This window comes from Macrobrachium nipponense, chromosome 17 (genome assembly GCF_015104395.2).
Source record: "Macrobrachium nipponense isolate FS-2020 chromosome 17, ASM1510439v2, whole genome shotgun sequence".
In the NCBI taxonomy this organism is placed as follows: domain Eukaryota; kingdom Metazoa; phylum Arthropoda; class Malacostraca; order Decapoda; family Palaemonidae; genus Macrobrachium; species Macrobrachium nipponense.
Window position 1 is genome coordinate 15,234,028 of NC_087210.1, and position 21,370 is coordinate 15,255,397.

General features: G+C 34.2%; 1 long non-coding RNA gene across 1 annotated transcript; it reads right to left on the bottom strand.

Annotated features, from left to right (window-relative positions):
- Nucleotides 1-1,304: 1,304 nt before the first annotated feature.
- On the bottom strand, nucleotides 1,305-20,687 carry LOC135196009 (uncharacterized). The gene is made up of 4 exons (XR_010310267.1): nucleotides 20,421-20,687; nucleotides 13,736-14,197; nucleotides 5,138-5,238; nucleotides 1,305-1,407 (listed from the first exon to the last, which is right to left on the bottom strand). It is a non-coding gene; the product is annotated as an uncharacterized LOC135196009 (long non-coding RNA).
- Nucleotides 20,688-21,370: the final 683 nt, after the last annotated feature.

A 21,370-nucleotide genomic window follows, 5' to 3' on the forward strand; every position in this document is an offset into this window, starting at 1 on the left:
TCTATGGACTGTCGAACTGAAAGCTATGCTGAAGCCAGTTCTTGGAACTGTAAAGCAACAAATGTATCAATGAAACAAACTCTCGGATGAGACATGATGCAAATTTCAGAGTTCGTCCTAAACATTATTAGAAACTTGAGCAAATTCCTATGCACTTCATTTGAAACTTCTTTCTTTATATTTCCACGATCATGATACAGTATTGCATATAGGTTTTTCCAAACTATCTGGCCACGGGCATGAAAGGAAAAGTATTAAAGGAGAGGATATAGTTTTATGTTGTGTTCAGTTTAAAGATGATAACGAATAAGTATACCAGAATCACCTGTTCAACAATATTTCATGTTTTGTCAAGTAAAACTTTCTCTTAACCGAATCCACTGTTCTTTTATTATCAGCCACAGAAAAAATTAGACCAGTGAATGTGTTTTACTAATCAATGTCACAAAAGTATTTCTAAATTCATTCTCTACTAACACTCTCCTGCATTAAGAAAAGACAACGCACACACTCCAGTATATTTCACTTAATTCCAGTAAACGGGAGAGCACTACTTCAATATCCACGCCTCTAAAGGTTTCCTTGTTCAAAAACACCTCATCCGTTGTGCTTATGTTCATAACACAAAAAATACCACAATTCATACATTCAAATTTAAAATTCATTTAGACTTACTTTCACATTGCCCCAAAACATTGTATTTTCGCATTTCCTGGTAAAAATATGCTCTGGGCAGCAATACCAACATTACTTACATTTCTCATGATTTTTTCGACGCTTCAAAATTATACGTCAAATTTCAGAAGCCTTTACTCTTCAGATTATAAGATATATTTTTATTGCGATTCACACCAAAGACATCTCTAACACGGTTACTGCGCTGGAAAGACAAACTATCAAACAAAATTGATAATAAAGAATCAAGCAAAAAACTCGGGTCCGATAGAAATAAAAAAAAGAGACGAGAGACTAATTGAAGATTAATTCATAAAAGCAGAAATGTTTCCCCTGTCAAAGAGGAAATTCAGATGAAATGTACTACACAAAGACAAATAAGCTAGGAACAAATCAGTATAAAAGAATGTTACTAAAAATGAAAGGTAATAAATTTCCCCCTTCTCATGAAGACATGGCTGACGACAAATACCAAGGTATAGTTAAAGATAAAAAAAAAAAAAAAAAAAAAAAAAAAAAAAAAACTAAAGGCAAACCGGCCACCCAACCCCTGCTGAGAGGTAGGGCCATCACTGCAGCTCACATGGTGCACTGTAGACATTAGCAAGGGTTGTCTAAAGCGTTCCTTCGGCCCCCAGCTGCACCCACTCTCTAGCTTGTACCTCCATTCCTGCTTCCTTTTTTGTCATTTTGCTGTCCAACTCCCTCTCTTTAGTGTTAAGGACTGAATGGCTGAAAGTACCAAAGGTCTTGATTTTATAGCATATTTTTTTTATATTAAATATATATATGGGAAATCACATAGAGGAATTTTTTTCTTGTAGCACGTTCGTACTGCATAATAATAATAATAATAATAATAATAATAATAATAATAATAATAATCTTACTATAATGGGCGTTATGTCTGTCCGTCCGTCTGTCATTCAATCACTGCCAAACGGCTAGTCCGATGGGCATGAAACTTGGCAGGGTTATAGTGAGGACCCCTAACATGGTTTATAAAGGGGTTTCAAGCAACAAAATGCACCAAAGGCTGGTTTAGCTCGTAATATAATAATAATAATAATAGGGAGATAAGATAAATCAATATAATGCTGACATTACTAGTGCGGCGTGGATGTCTAATAATAACATTTGCACCTGTCCCAAGTATATGGAAATGCAACAAGCACCAGAAGAACAAATAATGATAAATAAAAAATAATAAAGAAAAAAATCGAGAACGCAAATACCAATGACAAGCTGAAAATGTCATTGGAGTTTCAAACATTACGGCACATCACCGGTCTCTAATATTAAGCTGAATAATCTGGCTTCAAACAAATCATTTCTTGGAACAAAAATATTAATATAAAAATTCAATTCATCCCAGATATAGTATTAAGTAGTGTCACTATCTTATAACCTCGATCAGATCAGAATACAGCAGCAATAGATCGTTCCTGATGAATAATAAAGTGTGTTATAGGTTCTCAACATGAATTGGATGAAAATGGTCATAACTGAATTTTCCGCTTCCGCTTCAAACCAGCCAATCATCTTAATAGATGAATACTCAGTGGTCCATATGGCTAAAATCGAAACAATGCCCAAGAATAATTAAAAACTATTTAAATCTTTAATTTTGGATTTTGTCAGAATCGAGATTCGCTGGAAACTGCCCGCAGGCACAAAGGCTCGCTCTGGACTGAACTGCCAGTTTGGATATATAACTGACGGTGAATTTTCATTTATTAGAAAACACATCTGTATAAATAAGAGCTATAAATTTCCAATTAGAAAAGTGAAGGCAATATCTTACTTCACAACAAAGAGAGACACGCACACACATATATTTACATATATACAACTTAACTACAATGCACACTGCCTAATACATGCATATATATTATTTAAACATGTTTCTTTCCTATTAATTGTTGTTCTGTTTAAATTTTCATAGATATATATATATATATATATATATATATATATATATATATATTATATATATATATATACGTATATATACACACACATTTCGTTTTAGGCAGGAGGCCAAGGCCTCATCTGCCTCATAGCGAGGTACCTCATTAAAAGGTGATTTCGTCTAATTTGAATGTTTGCCTCCGAATCAGCGCACCCATCAAAAACGGTTGACGTTTAAACATTTTCCTCTGGTTTGTCTGCAAATGAAGTTTTCTAATTGTATTTAACTGATATTTAAATGAGGATATTAAAATACATCGAGTGATTAAATGTAAGTGTGACTTTTTTTCCTTTTAATTGTTAGCCTGTTCAATGTGTTCATTTCCTTTCAGTTTTCGTCTGGATAAAAATCGCCTGTTGTTCGATCTGCTGTTCATTCTCAACTGTCCTATAATCAATGTCTGTAAACAATTCAATGTTTTGTTGTTCCTAAAATCCTGCATTTTAGCAAAAATAGTTTTAGAAGCGGAAAAAATGTGGGGATAAAGCAGACTGACAAAATTTCCCCCTCTCATGAAGTGAATTCTTTATATCAGAATTATGGTCTGCATATTCTAAATTATGGCTACAGAGCCAAATAATCCTAATTAAAATTTTATTTGCTAATTAGATTATTATATGGTTTGTTTGTTAGTATGGTGTTTTTACGTTCACTGAACCAGTGGTTATTCAGCAACAGGACCAACGGCTTTACGTGACTTCCGAACCCCGTCGAGAGTGAACTTCTACCACCAGAAATACACATCTCTAACCCCTCAGTGGAATGCCTGAGAATCAAACTCGCAGCCATCGAGGTGGCAGGCCAAGACCATGCCGATCACGCCACTGAGAAATATCATGACTAAAGTTTTAATTTTCATCCTTTAACGATAATAATTTTATAAAGAAATAAATACATTAAAGGCAAATCTCTGCTGCAACTGTACCAAACGAGATGTAATTAGGGTCTGTTGTAATGGAGGGAGCCAAGGGAATGAAAATACACCAATGACCCAATGCTTGAGTGACTAAGCAAACACTTCCGAATTTAAGTGAATGATATACATTTTTATTCTGAGGGAGACCAATAAGTTAAATTGCCAGTCCTTATTTCTCCAGAGGAAATATATGTCATTTGTATGAGGTAAGAAATACTATCGATATGAAAAAACGAATAAACGTCGCTCTGTAATATCGTAGCATTTAGCTAATGTCACTTTTTAACAAAAACTGCCATCGATACCAGAGCTTAAACTTATGCCATTACTACACAATATCTTGATATTTGGTCATTGGATAATACATGCCATTATTATGTCAAGGAGAACGAATTCTTCTATTAAATACTATTAGGAAATTTGTCAATTTTGCTACATAATTTGTTATATGAATACAGCTCTATTTTTAGGTAATCCACAGATTCTTATGATGTTATGGAATCTTAATGTGTATTTCCCGAATAGTGTATGTCCTTATGATTATTAATAATATTCTTTCTGACATTTCTTCCAGCCAACAACGCTTCTTTTCTCTCTATATTTTTTTATGTTCATTCTGCCTCACCATTTTTAGCAAACCCTATCTTACAATTCACACAACGTACACCACTTGCACATGATTATTCAAAGTCAAAACTTACTTTCTCTCTCTCTTTCTTTATATAAATATAATTATTATATATATATATATATATATATATATAATATATATATATATATATATATATATATATAATATATATATATATATATGCTGCGATGACAAATTACATCTTGCTATAACATTATTGCACCTACGTAGGTACGTATGTATGCATGTTCTCAAGCGCGTATTGCAAAATAAATATATTTACACAACAGTTTCATTAAAACCCCCTCTGTTAGGACGGATAACCCTACGAATATATAAAAAAAAAAATTCTTCAGTATTAGAGCATTAGCACGTCCAAGTTTGTCAAAGAAACCTTTGTTAGAAAATATTACAAAGATAACGGTCCAATTTAGTAAAAAGACCTCGTGGGCTTCGTTAAGAATTTGATCGTCCGTTTGCTGACATGGAAACAAAGCATGCGGCATTTACAAATGGTTAGCAAAGTTCTAAGCCCTGTAGAATTAATTCCTTCTTTAATATGATGGAATACAAGAGCTAACCAAAAACCATTATCAACAACCATAAATTTTATCATTTCCATGAATAAGCAACGTCAATAGACGCCAAGATATAATTATTGAAAGATCTGAGAAAGTTTACAGCCACTGGAGACGGTGATAGGCAAGAAAGAATAGAGCAAATATATGGACCAGTAATCTGTCTCAAATAGTAAGAATAATGCTATCAATGACATTATTTTTCACCAGGGACTTTATCGCAAGAAATGTAATATTAGCTGTACCAATAATTCCAAAAACCAAGGCTCTAACCCAAGCACTTAAAGAGTGAACAGTATTCATTCAACAGGCTGCCTATAAAAAAATTTAAAACAAATATCAATAAAATATAATGGAACACTTACCACACTCTGCACAGCAAAGAGTTCGAGGGCGTAGCGTTATCTTGGGAAACGGTTCTCCATGACAAAAAAAGCGCATTATGAAGCACTAATACAATGCGCATCTGCAATAATAAGAATATATGAATAATTAATAGAAAATTTTATTTTCCAAAAGTTCTGACCGTTTTGGGAGTGTAATAATCCCCATAAAATAAATCATATTAATCTTAATTGCTAACACCCTTCATATCCCACGGGTAGATTAATTCTGTAGGTCCATGAATAACTTTGGGCTAGTTAGAAGTCATTTGCTATAGATAAGCATGCATGTAGACTCAATATATATATTTCACATATCTAACTAATGATTACAAACAACAAACACCTAATATCACAACTGTTTACATTATACTTGATAATTTGCCGAACTTTAAAAATTTCATAAGCAAATTTCCAAAGCCAATAACTAGAACTGTTAATGGATAACTAGGTTCCGTATTTATCCGAAATGTACGTTGACACAGGAAATATATACATTTAGTCGGAAAACAAATCTCATCCACAATTGCTTTTTGACAATTATGTTTTATTCAGCCACAGCCCTCCGGCGGAAATTATTCATGCTATACACGTCGTTCTTCAACCTAACTCAGTTGCATATATGAGTCGCAAAATTCGAGTATATGAACGTCAAAATTGATAGTATTTACATAACAATAAAGCTGCAACAATACTACCACTACTATTTAAAATATTGAGAATATGTCATTATTATTATTACTATTAAAATGATGATAATAAAGATTACTAAAGTAACAAAAACTGGAAAATCTTATACCGAAACACAAGACAGTGAAATAAAATGTTTCATACATTCAAATTTCAAGCAATTCTTGTCTTCGAGACTTCGTCTAATCCTTCCATCTGTGAGACCTGAAACTTCCAGTCTGTTTACTCAGGAAAGAAGTAGCTAAAAAACCTTTCCTAATAGTTGCTTCCTTTGGTAATAGAGTAAGTTACACATGCGCACGCGCGCGCGCGCACACACACACACACACATATATATATATATATAATATATATATATATATAATATATATATATATATAATATATATATACACTTCAACACTTAGAATACTGGAACATTATACAAAAACGAACAAAACTTGAATAAATGCAACGAGTAATCAAATAATCCGTCAGAAAAGATGCAAAATGGCAGCGACTGCATGACGATGGTAGTCAATTAGGGATGAAGAATATTCTTCATGGAGACGTAGCACTCTCTCTCTCTCTCTCTCTCTCTCTCTCTCTCTCTCGTGAGGCAACGGCCAAGTTAGCACAAGGGGGAGCGACCAATTCACGGTCCCACTCGCTAACTACCAGTTCCCCAACTTTTCATGGACTTCGTGAACAGGTGGAAATAAAAAACTTACACAGAGAATGGAGGAGAGAAAGAGACCATGAAAAATTTATTTAAAAAATAATATTGTTCAACAGCTTTGTCCCCTAATTGAATCAGGTATCAAGTAAATGTTAACAGCAGGAGTTAATGGGCTTACATAAAACGAAACCCATTTCCTGACCCTATAAGTTTTTTCCAGGTCCTATGAGTTCTCGCTCTCAGTAAATAAATAAATATAGAAAAAATATATTAAAGCTAAAATTCACCCTTTAGCCATAAAGATCTACAACGTTACCATTAAGTCATAAAGATCCACGACAAACGCACGTACACAAAAACTTTTATCTAGTATGTAGCTTTCTGTAGTTATTGTCAATTATTCCGGAATGCAACATTTCATCAGTATAACAAAGTTAATGAAAACTGCAATGTTGTTGGCACACATTGCAAGGGATGGCTTAGAATCTATCACTTATAGAATACTCAGCAAATCTTCCTGGGATATACCATCCAATATATATTTTTTGTTATCAAAATAACAGTCGTTACACAATTTCCCTTTTAATACAAATATCGTGAATGTCGAGGCATGCTTTTATACTGTGGTGGTAGCAGGACTAGGCGGCTGACCAGGTTTTATAAGGTATAACTGGATGCGGAAAAGGTCCTGTATGAACTGGTTAGAAGTGAGAAGAGTAAATGTTTTGGAGTTGAAAAGAAAACGTAATGTCAGGGAGCAATATCAAATACTGAAACGGTCATTAAATATATACTGGAAAATCTAAGGGTAAAGTTTATCAAAGTAATGAAACAAACAATGGGAGGATTAATATGTGAAGAAAAGTGGTGAATTTGGTAATGGATATGGTGCATGGATCAAATACTCATTATGATGCAGTTAAGAAAAAAATGTTAAGGGATAACTGACAATAAAATCGGAGTGGATTTTCCTTGTTTTTCCTACCCGGGTGGCAGTAGGGGAGACATGACACAGCCACCCACCCCATGCAAACAGGTTTGTCCGTCCTGAGTGGGAGCGGGATAAGTAGGGGAACGGGAGGGTAGGGGAGACACCCACTCTCCTCCTGCAAACATGTTTGCCTGCCTCAGGTGGGGGTTGGGCAGTTAGGGGATCGGAAAGGTAGGGGAGACAGCAGGCCATTTTCCAGCGCAAATAATCGTAAATACAATGACGTACATGGCTGAAGCTAGGATATACTTACAATAGAAATAATTGAAGTACGGTATACAAAAAGTACTTTGCCCAAGTAAAAGACTTCTTACACATACAATGAGAATAGCAAAGGATGTCTCGGATGATCTATATATAAAAGTCATTGGTATGGTGTGCAAGTGAGTTTCAGGAGGGCTAATTAATAACTCTAGGAATGGCTTAATAAGCAATGCAAAACAAGAGGAATATATAGGAATAATGTAGCCATGAGGAAATGTAATGAGAATGTTATGTGATGATGTTAATCAGTGAAAGATTGGTAAGTTTGGTTGTTTGTGTGTTGTTTTGACGTTGCATGGAACCAGTGATTATTCAGCAACGGGACCAACGGCTTTACGTGACTTCCGAACCACTTCGAGAGTGGAATTCTGTCACCAGAGATTTACATCTCTAACCCCTCAATGGCATGGCCGAGAATCGAACACGCCAACACCATACCGACCACGCCACTGAGGCGTTCTCAAGTGAATAAATCAACAAGACATGGAAAGTTTAATACTTTGTAAAGAACAGCATCACTTCGCAATTATTAAGGAGACCAGGCGTATTATTTAAATTATATAAATCTATTCAATTATACATACATATATATTTTTCTCTAGCTATGTCTCAACTTGCACGTAACAGAATTGAGCCAGGAGTCAAGATAACTGTGAAGTTCATTTCCGCCATTTGATAACAATAATGCTCTTGAACAGACTTCAACTGCCACATATCACTTCTTCTGGCATCCAAAACTAGAGCGATGTAAAAGAGACAAACACTCACACAACCACTGTATGACGCAGACAATTGCATATCGAAACAATCCTGGAACAGTTTTACAGATGACTTTCTTACAACGGTGAATCTCTTCAGTAATATTCCAGATATTCCAATATCGGGTTTTTGAGCAAGAGGAATAGGTACACGCTTGACGATGGCATCCGCATTTAGGAGAGAATTCAGTAAGTCCCTCTTATCTAACTCAAACCATATAGCGAAAAATCGTTGTTTGGAAAAGGTTTTTATCAAAGTTAATGTAAAGGTTCAGTTAAAAAAATAAAGCCAGATAAACAATTTTAGAAAGAAGTGATTAAAAACTAATTATCATAAGTTACCGGCCATTACTGATACACTGGTGATGTATTCAGCAACAAATACAACATGAGTTCAATTATGCAAAATTCAACGACACTTATAAATGTTTCTTAGATTCAAGTAAGAAAATTGGATAAATTCTACTCGTATATAAATATGCCGCACGAAATAAAATGTCTTTATATTCAAATTACACTACATTTCTGAACATAATTTTTTTTTCTCTCATCTCGTATATATAAAGATAACCGAACATAATTTTTTCTCTCATCTCGTATAAAGATAACCAGAAGTTAAAAAATGCTAGCCTACAGAAAGTGCTACGTGAATGATATACAAAAAAAAATTACCCAGAAAAGATGCATATTTCAGCTTTAACATGACAAAGAGGGAAACGATAAAAATGTAATACAAAGTTTGAGGCCTGAATTCGACGGATTATTACCCCGAATATATGGTATTATATGTGTGTGCGTGTGCGTGTATATATATATATATATATATATATATATATATATATATATATATATATATATATATATATTTATATATATATATATATATATATATATATATATATATATATATATATATATATATATATATATATATACACGCACACGCACACACATATAACCATATATTCGGGGTAATAATCGTCGAATTCAGGCCTCCAACTTTGTATTACATTTTTAATCGTTTTCCCTCTTTTGTCATGTTAAAGCTGAAATTGCATCTTTTCTGGGTAATTTTTTTTTTGTATATCATTCCCGTAGCACTTTTCCAATTTTCTTACTTGAATCTAAGAAACATTTATCAGTGTCGTTGAATTTTGCATATTGACTTATGTTGTATTTGTTTGCTGAATACATCACCATGTATCACTAATGCGTAAAACTTTATAATATTTTTAATCACTTCTTTCTAAAATGCTTATCTGGCTTTATTTTTTTAACTTGAACCCTTTATATACTATATATATCTATATATATATATATTATTATATATATAATATATATAATATATATAATATATATATATATATATATATATATATATATATATATATATATTTATATATATAAATATAATTATCTATATATATAATAGTATATAATATATATATATAGATATATATAATATAATATATATATATATATATATATTTATAAATAAATAATATATTAATATATATATAACATATATATAAATATATATATAAATATATATTATATATATATAATATATATATATATATATATTTATATATATATATATATTATATACACATAATATATAAGATATATATATATATATATATAATATATATATATATAATATATCATATATATATATATATATATATATAAACATATATATATATATAGATTATATATATATATATTATAAAGACTGAGAAAGACAAGAAGCAACACAGTTACTGTGACGCACAGTGTGAATGGGGAAAAAAAGTTCTCGGGTTTGTGAAAAATATGCTCAGTGCATAAAGAAAATGTATTGGGGGAACATTTTTGAGAATATGTATCCTGGAAATAAAAAAAAAAACGAAAAATGTAATCAATAAATGATGGTAACGAATAAGCCAAGTCTTCCAAAAGGCTGATATTGTTCACAGCAGCATCTTCATCAAAAGGATGAGCTTACTGATTTCACCTTACTGTAAGGCCCTCTTTCGTTTCAACAGTCTCTGGTATGAATCTGAACCCAAATTCTTCAATACAATGAAACAAAATAAAAAGTTAAAAGAACCAAAAAGAAATGAAAACTCATTTACACCAGTAGAAATAAACACTCTTGGGTATTTGGACCCATATACCAAGAAAAGGTGACAGAAGTGGCACCACTCTACCAATGAGCCGTGGCTACTTCGTTTGTATGGCGTTTTTACGTTGCATGGAACCAGTGGTTATTCAGCAACGGGGCCAACGGCTTTACGTGACTTCCGAACCATGTCGAGAGTGAACTTCTAACACCAGAAATACACATCTCTCACTCCTCAATGGATTGCCCGAGAATCACGCCACTGAGGCGCTCATTGAACTACAGGGAGTAAATTCCCTTCGATGATATAGTTGGCTCTCGTCTTCCCCTACCACCAACTCCCCTCCGTTTCCTTTCCCCCACCCCCCATCACCCAGCCCAGTGCCATGAAAGCTTACCATGGGGATTGGCAGTTGGGTTAACTGGCTTTAACGGTCTCAATTGATGAAGTTTACGAGCGTCAGTTAACTCCCGCTGTATCGTTTATTACCCAGTGGCCGGTACAGTCTGTTACGCAAGTCGAGGTCGTTCACTTCAGGGTTTTTGCCCCATAGAAAATAATTCCAGAGAAAAAATAGCGAAGCTTATAGCTTTGGGTGAAAATCTATTGCCATTTTTTTCATCAGCAATTGTTTCTGCTGTATACTGATCCACTAATGTATTATTGACCATAAATCTATAAAGGTTTTTCATATATTTCGATTTTAAGGAATAATTCAAAACAATAAAGAAAATAATTTGCTACTATAAGGAATTTCATGATGAAAACCAACGTGAATTCAAGGGATGCAGACACCTAAATGCTGTCATTCGATAGCTACTTTCTTGAAGCTTGAATATATTTCTTCACCTATCACAAATAATCAGAACAATATTTTAAATTATCATCTTCTAATCAGTAACTTAACCTTGTACAATCTTTTGTCTTAACTTTCACAAATATTATTTATTCCAACAGCACCCTTTATTAAGTAGTAAATCTGTCATGGATGAAAATAATTTCAGTTCGCAGTAATGTTCCTCCACCTTTACTATGTGGCATTATAACTAATAAAGAGTATTGCTAAGCAGATATTCTGGTGTTGTTAGCCTACATTTTCCATTTCAGGTTATCTTCATCGTTGCCTGGCATTATCCAAAGTACGACTGGATCATGAACTTTCGGTGCCAGATCTCCAGGGTGTCCATAAAGTCCCAGTACCATTACAAGTATTTATTGCTCAGAAACCATATAACATTGAGTAATGCAGTTTTTTGTAGAATGTAGTACATTTCCTCAAGTTTACATTCAGAGCATTTTATTCAATATATTCCACGTGTGCACCTCAAGTTGCCCTCAAGTTTCTGAGCAGTAAATACTTGTAATGGTACTGGTACTTTATGGTCACCCTGTACAATAATTGCGATAGGTTCACACATTTCGTTTTTTATCAAAACTCAAAACAAAGTCAATCATTATTAGTTGGTGATCAGCGACAGGTTTGCCACAACATGATACACCTTCAGATACGCCAATTAATCCTGCTGGTTTCCGTCATCAATTTCATAGGAAAAACATACTCGTCTATGAGCAAATAATCACTTTCCAGTTTCAGTGGGGACGTTTTAAGATTATGCGGTACAGCATTCTACAATGTTTATAAAAAAATAAATAAAAATAAATAAAAAAAAAATTTCAGTTTGACTAGCGACATCTTATTCTTAAAATTATAGCATTTCACAATTTTAATTCTTGACATTTTTACACTGGTTCACCAATTCACCTTTTCTCCATGAACAAGTCTGTTTCAAAGCTTTCCCAAACTTCAATATCTATGATTTTACAACCATTCTAAACTGGACAATTTCACAGGCAAAATTTCAAGACAAAGGGTATTCTCTAACATCCTGTCTCGTCTGATGAATTGGTGAGTCGTATTTCGTCGCTTTTACGATACATTTTGAGATAAGATTTCTGATTTTATAACTCTGGCAGCATTTGACAACTTCACTCAAATGGCTTCTCCAAATATTCGGCGCACCATTAAGGTAATTCTTCAGTTTCTGGCGAATTACTCAATGGCCGTCGCATCCCAAATCTATCTTTCGAGGGCTGATTCGCAAATGAAGCCTCTGACTCCGTTGTCTAAGTTATGAAGCGAAATTGAAATAGTTAATTATGAATCAAGGCCCAAATGAACTCATTACACGGTGGTTTAATTCATGAAATGTTGTGCTTGTCTGTTTCTCTCTCGTTCTCTCTCTCATGGTATGTCTTTCTGTCTCGAGCTTATAATAAATAAAAAAGATATATTATATATATATATATATATATATATATATATATATATATATATATTATATAGGTATATATATATAGGTATATATTTATATGTATATGTATATATATGTGTGTATATATATATAAATATATATATATATATATATATATATATATATATATATATATATATATATATATATATATATATATATATATATATATATATATATATATATATATATATATATATATATATATATATATATATATATATATATATATATATATATATATATATATATATATATATATATATATATATATATATATATATATATATATATATATATATATATATATGTATATATATAATATACATATTTATATATATATAATATATACATATATATATATATATATATATATATATATATATATCTATATATATATATATATATATATATATATCATATTATATACTATATATATATATATATATATATATATATATATATATATATATATAATATATGCATATTTATATATATATATATATAATATATATACCTGTGACTTTTAAACAGTACAGATAAAAATACTTAAAAGGTACAGATTTACGACCTTTGTAGACCTAGGTCAAAAATATATTGGGGAGATAACTCACCTTGAAAGGTACCAACCTATCAAAATTATATAAAAAGCAGTAAAATACAAGGTTGACTGGTCTTAATATAAATCTACCTCAAAAAATCAGTTCTATTGTAAATAAAAAAAAATTATCTTATTATGTTACCACCCTTAAGAATGACGAAATTTGCATCATAAATTAGAAAAACTTAAGTAAATCACTTACCAGATTCGAGATGATTTACAGCAGGATTTTTGCTCTATATATATCACAACTTGACGAAACGTACTCGAGGTAGTAATTTTACACTCCCCCCTCTACACACCCAAAAGAAAACTTTGAAACGCGCTAAACTGCACTTGCTAAGCAAATATTGTTTTCTGTTAGGCAAAAGATCTCAATTTTCTTTTAAATGTCAGGATGATCTTGGCTGGCAGAAAATCACCGAAAGCAAGCAATAAGCAAAAGATCTTCAAAGTTCTCAACGAGGAATATCCTCCCAAAGCAGGCACACCGTATACTGAACACGCTGTCTTCAAATTAATTATTCATATCTTGGAGTTAAATAGTTATCCATATTTTGAAGATGAATAATCATTCAGCCATGGAAATGACGTTGAAGTTCACCTCTGTCCTGAATGTCTCTCCTTCTACGACAGCCGACTTGTGGTCCATGACGACTTAGATCTGAAAAGAAAACAATGAAATTTGTTGCGTTATCTTACTATAAAATGGGAGTTACTTTAATCTAATCTGAGAACATTGGTATTAAGAACGTTAACGAAGAAAAAATATCAACTACCATAACCATTATCACTTTGACACAAAAAGCAACTACCATAACCATTATTACTTTGACATATAAAAAGCTGTCTCAAAAATACTATAATAAAATTTCTACCAGGCCATCTTCGGCAAAAGAGGCTCTAGAAGCATCTGACATAAAGCAGAAGGGGAGGTGTGGGGCCTTAAATCAAAGGCATTCAGTGTCTACAATTTCCTCAACTCCCGCAGACTTCTTGCCGTAGAATCTACAAAAGGAGAGAAGGATATTTTCGGAATAAGTCCAAAGATAGACAGTTGGAAGAGCAAGTCTCAATAGCTTTGGGTAAATTAGGGCCTCATCCAAATGAGCATGCCTTGTCTGGCAGACTTTGCCTGTTCCCAGACAAAGTCCGTGCAGACAGTTGTAAAAGGTGTAAATGCACCCGTGCTTGGGCAGTCAAGGACTGGCTGGGAAAAAGAGCGGTTTGCAACGGTACGCCATGGGCAGAATGTTTCGTAGCCAGAAAAATAGGAAACGCATAGCCTTCTGTGCCCTATCGATAAGGCTGTATGTCAAGAAGTCAAGAAATAAAAACTGGGTAAGGAAAAAAATTCAAAAGCTGATTTTGGATCGGGGAAAAATCTAGAATGTCATGTGACTATATTAATAGAACTACAGAAGGGACCAACAATGGCCATACAAGTTCTAAATGAATGGATCCAATGCCTTACGTACTCTTATATCAAAACGACGCCGTTATTGGCCAAGCAGGACACCAGCACGTAGGAAAGATTATTATTATTTAATAAACATGTCATGAAAAATACTTAACAATAAAGATATAAAATCAGCCTAACAAATCACGTTTAATATTTCAATTAAAATTGTTATAGTATCATATGCAATTAAAAAAACTTTACGAAACTCATGTTCACGAAGTGTGAACATTCCAGTTGACATTGTCCCATTACTTACATAGTACTGCCTCAGAATTATCAACTAATATATTATAAACACATGCTTTTTTTACACATTACTTCAAGTGCTCAAGTGGTTGTACGGCAGACACAAGCGATAATTATGAGTACCTGTGGCTAAATATCGGAGAGTAGCAGAAAGTCTTTCAACAGCGTGTCCTCCTTTTCTATATAAAGTGTTATTTTATGAAGTAACTGTCAACATGTCTCCTTATCCACACAGATAATTATGCCAGTCATCAGGATGTCATGCAAGTTCTTCTAGAAAATTTGAATGTGATACAAAGCTCGCTTCTAAGTAGCCAATCGTTCACCAGTCTCTTCCTTTTCCTGTTCTTGTCCATACATTTAATATCCGTCCTAAAAAGCGACAGTGAAGAGGAAGTGTTTCTCTGAAGACTGCGTCATACCTGCTTACTGTTTGGCTACTTAGACCAAAATGACTCATCTGTCGGTACTCGGTATCTGGTCGAAGTGTGAGGGTCTCTAAGGTAAAAACACTAACGCTCCGCCAACTCCGATCTGATTTTGCGACCAAACCTGTAAACCCATCATGAATGGGCACCCTTACATATCAGTACCCAGACTTCAAGATTCAAGAAACGCTTGCAATATGAAATATTTCTACTTTACAAACAATTCATTGCTGTTATTCTTCTATACAATCAATTCGAACCGTCATTCTGCTCTAAACTTTTCTAAAATTACCAATTGCACACACACAATATATATATATATATATATATATATATATATATATATATATATATATATATATATATATATATATATATATATAATATAATATATATATATCGAGCTACAATGTCCTTTAATATCTAATTCACTCTACCTCGGAATTAATTTATTTTCATATATGCTTAACCGAAGGGGAATTTTTTTCTCGATAAATAGACTTCCCTGGACCCGGGCGCGAACCCATGGAGCCTTTCAAATCCAGGAGCGTCAGTGAAGCTTTACCTACTACAAGAGGTTTGCGGTGGTGTAGTAGGTAAAGCTTCACTGACGTTCTTGGATTTGAAAGGCTCCATGGGTTCGCGCCCGGGTCCAGGCAAGTCTATTATCGAGAAAAAATTCCCATTCAGTTAAGCATTTATGAAAATATATAATTCCGAGGTAGAGCGAATTAGATATTAAAGGACATTGTAGCTCGATATATATATATATATATATATATATATATATATATATAAGATATATATATATATATATATATATATATATATCTATATATACTGCGGCACTACTGCTACAGTAGTATTACTACGCTAGCACAGATACCCCACCCACATCTATGTATCGTTCCACCATTCATAAAGTCTTTGGGTTTCAGAGCCGATGGTTTTTCTGTCTGGTGGATGGGCGGGGCAACATTACGTCAAAAGGTGTTTACCTTGCTTATGTAATGGATGTTTTTCGACTCTTGGCTCGTAATCATTGGCCATGGCGTCGGCTAGATCATTTTTACTCTATAAAAATTAAAACTATCGGGTTTAGGTTATTGATAATGCTGACAAAATTTGTGTGTGGTTGTAAATATATATAAGTCAACTTTCAGCTACATTCGATGCTTTGACAAGGAGCAAAGTCCAAAAAACCCTGTTACAGAGACCTTGAATCTCATAGTAAGAGGTGAATACTGGAAAGCGTGAGCTATCTATCACCAGGCTAATCACTACAGAAAAGTAAGTGGTGGAAAAGGACGAGCGCTGTGCGAAAAGGAAAAATTGTCACAAAGTGAAGAATATGAGGCTATACAAAGGAAAACTGATTAAGAGGAGGAGGGTTACCGTCCACTTCTGGATGATACGGGGTGGGGGGGTGGGGTGACAGTAGAACAGACACGAGGCTCAGAAATACTATGGCAAATGTAATATGTCTGGAATTCTAACACTACAAACCACCCATATCACAATACATTCTCCAAAGGGATGTTATGGGAGTCAGCCAGTGTTGCAAACTTAGAGGGAAAAAACACTGTTTAGCACATTAAGGTTGTCACAGTTGGCAGCACTGAGCCAACTAACAGAAGAGTTAATCCACGGAACTCATCCGGCCAGAGTTGTGTGGCAGCTCGATGCCGAAACCAAACCAGAAAAAAATGGTGACACATTTGTCAAAGGGCACAGAACCTTGGTTCCCTGACACAACTTGGTTCTCCGTCTGAGGAGACAACCAACTGACGAAGGGCAGTCCAGAGGGCAATGTACAGGCAGAAGTCAAGGCTCCAACAACTTCTCTCTCCCGGGAAAAGTGAAAAAAAGGTAAAACACTAGGAGTGGACGATTTTGGCACTAATATTTGGATCAAAAGCCTAACTAATAAAAGAGTATATGTCAATTATTATCATTTTTCTTCTGAACCACCTAAGAAGCAATAGAAGGCAGAGCAACAATGAGAGACAGAAGGAAAAAACTGAGTAGGCTGCTGATGTGCCCTATTTGTCTATATAAACTATCAGCCAGAGCATCTTCCGATACTTCAAAAAATGTACATCCTCTCATCAAAACACTCATAATCAAAATCAAGAAAACCACACTTGAGCCTGTGCAACTAACATATGCTATGTTGTTAATGGCAAAACCTAAACACAAACTTTCCTATACAGCCTAATGCTTTCATCTCTGCTTATAGTAGATGCCAAAGCAAAAAAAAAAAACAAGCACAATACTGTGCAGGACAAATCATCCAGAAATCATCAAAATACTCTAAAGTCCATTGAGACTGTGTGTTTAACACTACAGCATGTCGAAATATGACAGAACATAAACATTCCGGCACCATCTGGTGGGAACAGGTGAATGCAACGACAGTCATGTCCACGCGAGTTAGCCAAGCACTTTTTTATTTTTTCAAAATGTTGGACACACCAGACAGCACGAAGATAAGCTAAAACTTTAACAGTAGGTAAGATTCATTTTAAATAATATATACTTATATAGTTTAGAAACACTAGTCCCTCTTAAATACTAAAATTTGATAGGGCCACAATAGGAAAGCAGGTTTTTCAGAAGGGGGAAAACAATTGTGGTCTAAGATTGTATTCAACCTAGCCAAACACTGTGTGCTTCTACCTTATTGGTTAAAGGGAGCTTCAACCCCTGGATCCCTAAGTAAACTAACCTTGGGAACTGTAGGTTACTATCTAAACAGTTCGAAATAAACCTAACTGTGCCTATAAAACCTAGCCATGGACACAGGGTCCTTACCTGGGCATGAGGGCTTTATCTACTCTTGACTTGCACATCACCTAACCTAGGGCACTGTTAATTAAAATGAAAAGGTTGCAACCTAACCTAACCAAGGGGAGGAGCAACTGGCTTTGCCAACCTGGACTCCCCCACCTAACCTAGCCTATTGCACAGTGGATGAATAGGAATATGGCAACAAATGAACCTAACCGCACCCACCCTAATACAGCCTAAACTTTACCATAATGTAATTAAAATAAGGATGCACCCTAACCTAAACTTTGGTGCTGTAACCTTAACTGGCTGGGGAATGGGGAGGAAGGGCTGGATTCCCCAACGGATCGTGTCAAGATTAGCAAACCCACTATTCTTCAAGACAATATTATACCACTTTGATTTATTATATATATATATATATATATATATATATATATATGTATATATATAAATCAAAGAGGTATAATATTGTCTTGAAGAATAGTGGGTTCGCTAATCTTCACATGATCCTTCACAACTTAGCCTGGTGCACTGTGAGCTAACCTAGCAGGGTTGTGAGCTACCTAACTTGAATTTAACTGAACCAGGCCCCCATCTAACATAACCTATGATGGGTTTCATTTGATATTCCTACTTGGGTAAAGAATGAAGATGTGGCACGATCAAATGGTTATCACTGACTCGCTAACAACCAACGTTTTCAATGTTGTTGGCTTCTTGTGATAAAAAAATGTCTTCAATAACATATTTCAATGCTAATATATACAAGTAACTTTGCCCTTTTTTCATATATATCACAAGCATGACAATTTGTATCGATAATATAAAGCATTGCACCAAAGAAATTCGTGAAACCTTGATAAATATAATGATTGTGTTCAGCAACCCAAATACTTTAACGTAAAAGTCCTGTAACGCAGGATAGACATTAGTTAAGAGCCAGCAGCGTCCGTCGAAGCAACACCTCGAGACCTATACTTTCTTCTCGAATTAAGTTTTTTTTTTTTTCTCCCGAGTCATAAATTAAGGCACAATTCGGTATTTTACGTTAAGGTAGTACAGGTCGGTTATTTAGTGGGCTTTACCAAAATAATGCGAAATTTATCGTCATATGTTTATAATTTTACTTACACCCATTAAGGAATGGCACAAAACAGGCGCCTCGCAGAACTTCCGCTATGTTTAGCTCCAGCACCTCGGGGATGAACGTAAAAAAACCTTACATATATAATGGGTGAGTTTCTCATAATTTCGGTAGGTTTATCAGATTATCTCACCTGTACTGCATTATATTCACTTTTTACTATATGTTTTTTAGCAAAAAAAATACCAATAAGCGATGTTTCCTTTATATTTACCTTTCTTTGACGTCAGGCTTAGGCTTTCATGTTAACAGAGTCTGGATTGCCGTTAATGGAACTGCACTTGTCTTGACATGACACTGGCCAACGCGGAATCAGAGGAATTTATTCTGGTGATAGAAATTCATTTTTCGATAGAATGTGGTTCGGATCCCACAATAAGTTGTAGGTCCCGTTGCTAGGTAACCAATTGGTTTCTAGCCACGTAAAAATATCTAATCCTTCGGGCCAGCCCTAGGAGAGATGTTAATCAGCTCAGTGGTCTGGTTAAACTAAGATATACTTAACTTTTTTGACATGACACTTTTGACATGACACTACCAATGATTCCACCCTCGTGACGCAAATAGTCCCCATATGTCTCGGTAACTCACCCATTATTGACAATTATTCTCATTCACAAATTTCATTAGGGCAAAACTAATTCATGTTTTATTTCACTGGGGCTTGACAAAATTGTTGGTTGCAATGAACAGCTTCGTACAAGGGTCAATCAGATTTTCACCACTTGTCTTATCAATACAGCAGTTTAATCGATGAAAACCGGATGATGGGTTGATTATACACTGTAATTATGCAACGGTAACACCTCCTTACCTCTCCAGATCCCATGATACTGGAATGATGACTTCGTAGCCCAGATTATAGTGTTAGAGGCGTCTCCACAACATGTAACTAAAATGTAAATGATACCTAGTTTTTGGTTTCACTTGTAATTCATTTGGCCGTCTTATGATAATTTTACGAAATTTCTATATGCCACAGAAGACCTAGCGTAATGCTTATCACGTTCAAACCACGGCTGCTATACGAAAAATGTATAAAAGCACTCGTTACATGACAAGTGTAATTGTAGCCGATCTTTCTTCCTTGGTGCCGAGACTAAAATGAGCCGTGTGACAACTTTATCCGATTAATGAAGTAGTTCCAAACTTCCTATCTTACTAATTACGGTTTCAGCGAGTATTTTTTATTTAATTCTGTGCTTATATCCTTATATTTAAAGTCTTTTTGTTTTAATAACGCTATTTTCATACAGGTATTGCATGTATTATTGATAAAAACATGCAGACTCATCCCTGGTGATATTTCTAGTATTCTTCCGCAGTAGTGTCATCTCCACTGTTGTGCTTCTTAAAACCTTGCATTTAATCAAGATCAATATATCTCCACTCCATACACTTCTTCAAAACTCATCAGAACATACAGCAATGAAACACTAGTGTTTGAATGATCATATAGTGAAACTATGGCAACTGCTGATGATCCACTTGTTCCTTTCAGTGAGTGACGACTTACTTCCATCCACCACCTCACCTGCCAGGTGATCTCAATGGCTTCCGAAGGTAATGTCATTCAATGAGTTTTTGCCTAAAATTTGCAGCGCCTTTTTAGTTATCTAGAAACAGTAGGGTAACGTTTGCCAAATGAACTGCTTTATCGTCAGCTTGCTTAAGATGACTACATACTATATTTCTCCATTGTTTGGCAGTAATTATATTTTTCGTTATGCGAACCGCACGTCTCATGCTACAGAGAACGGTTGC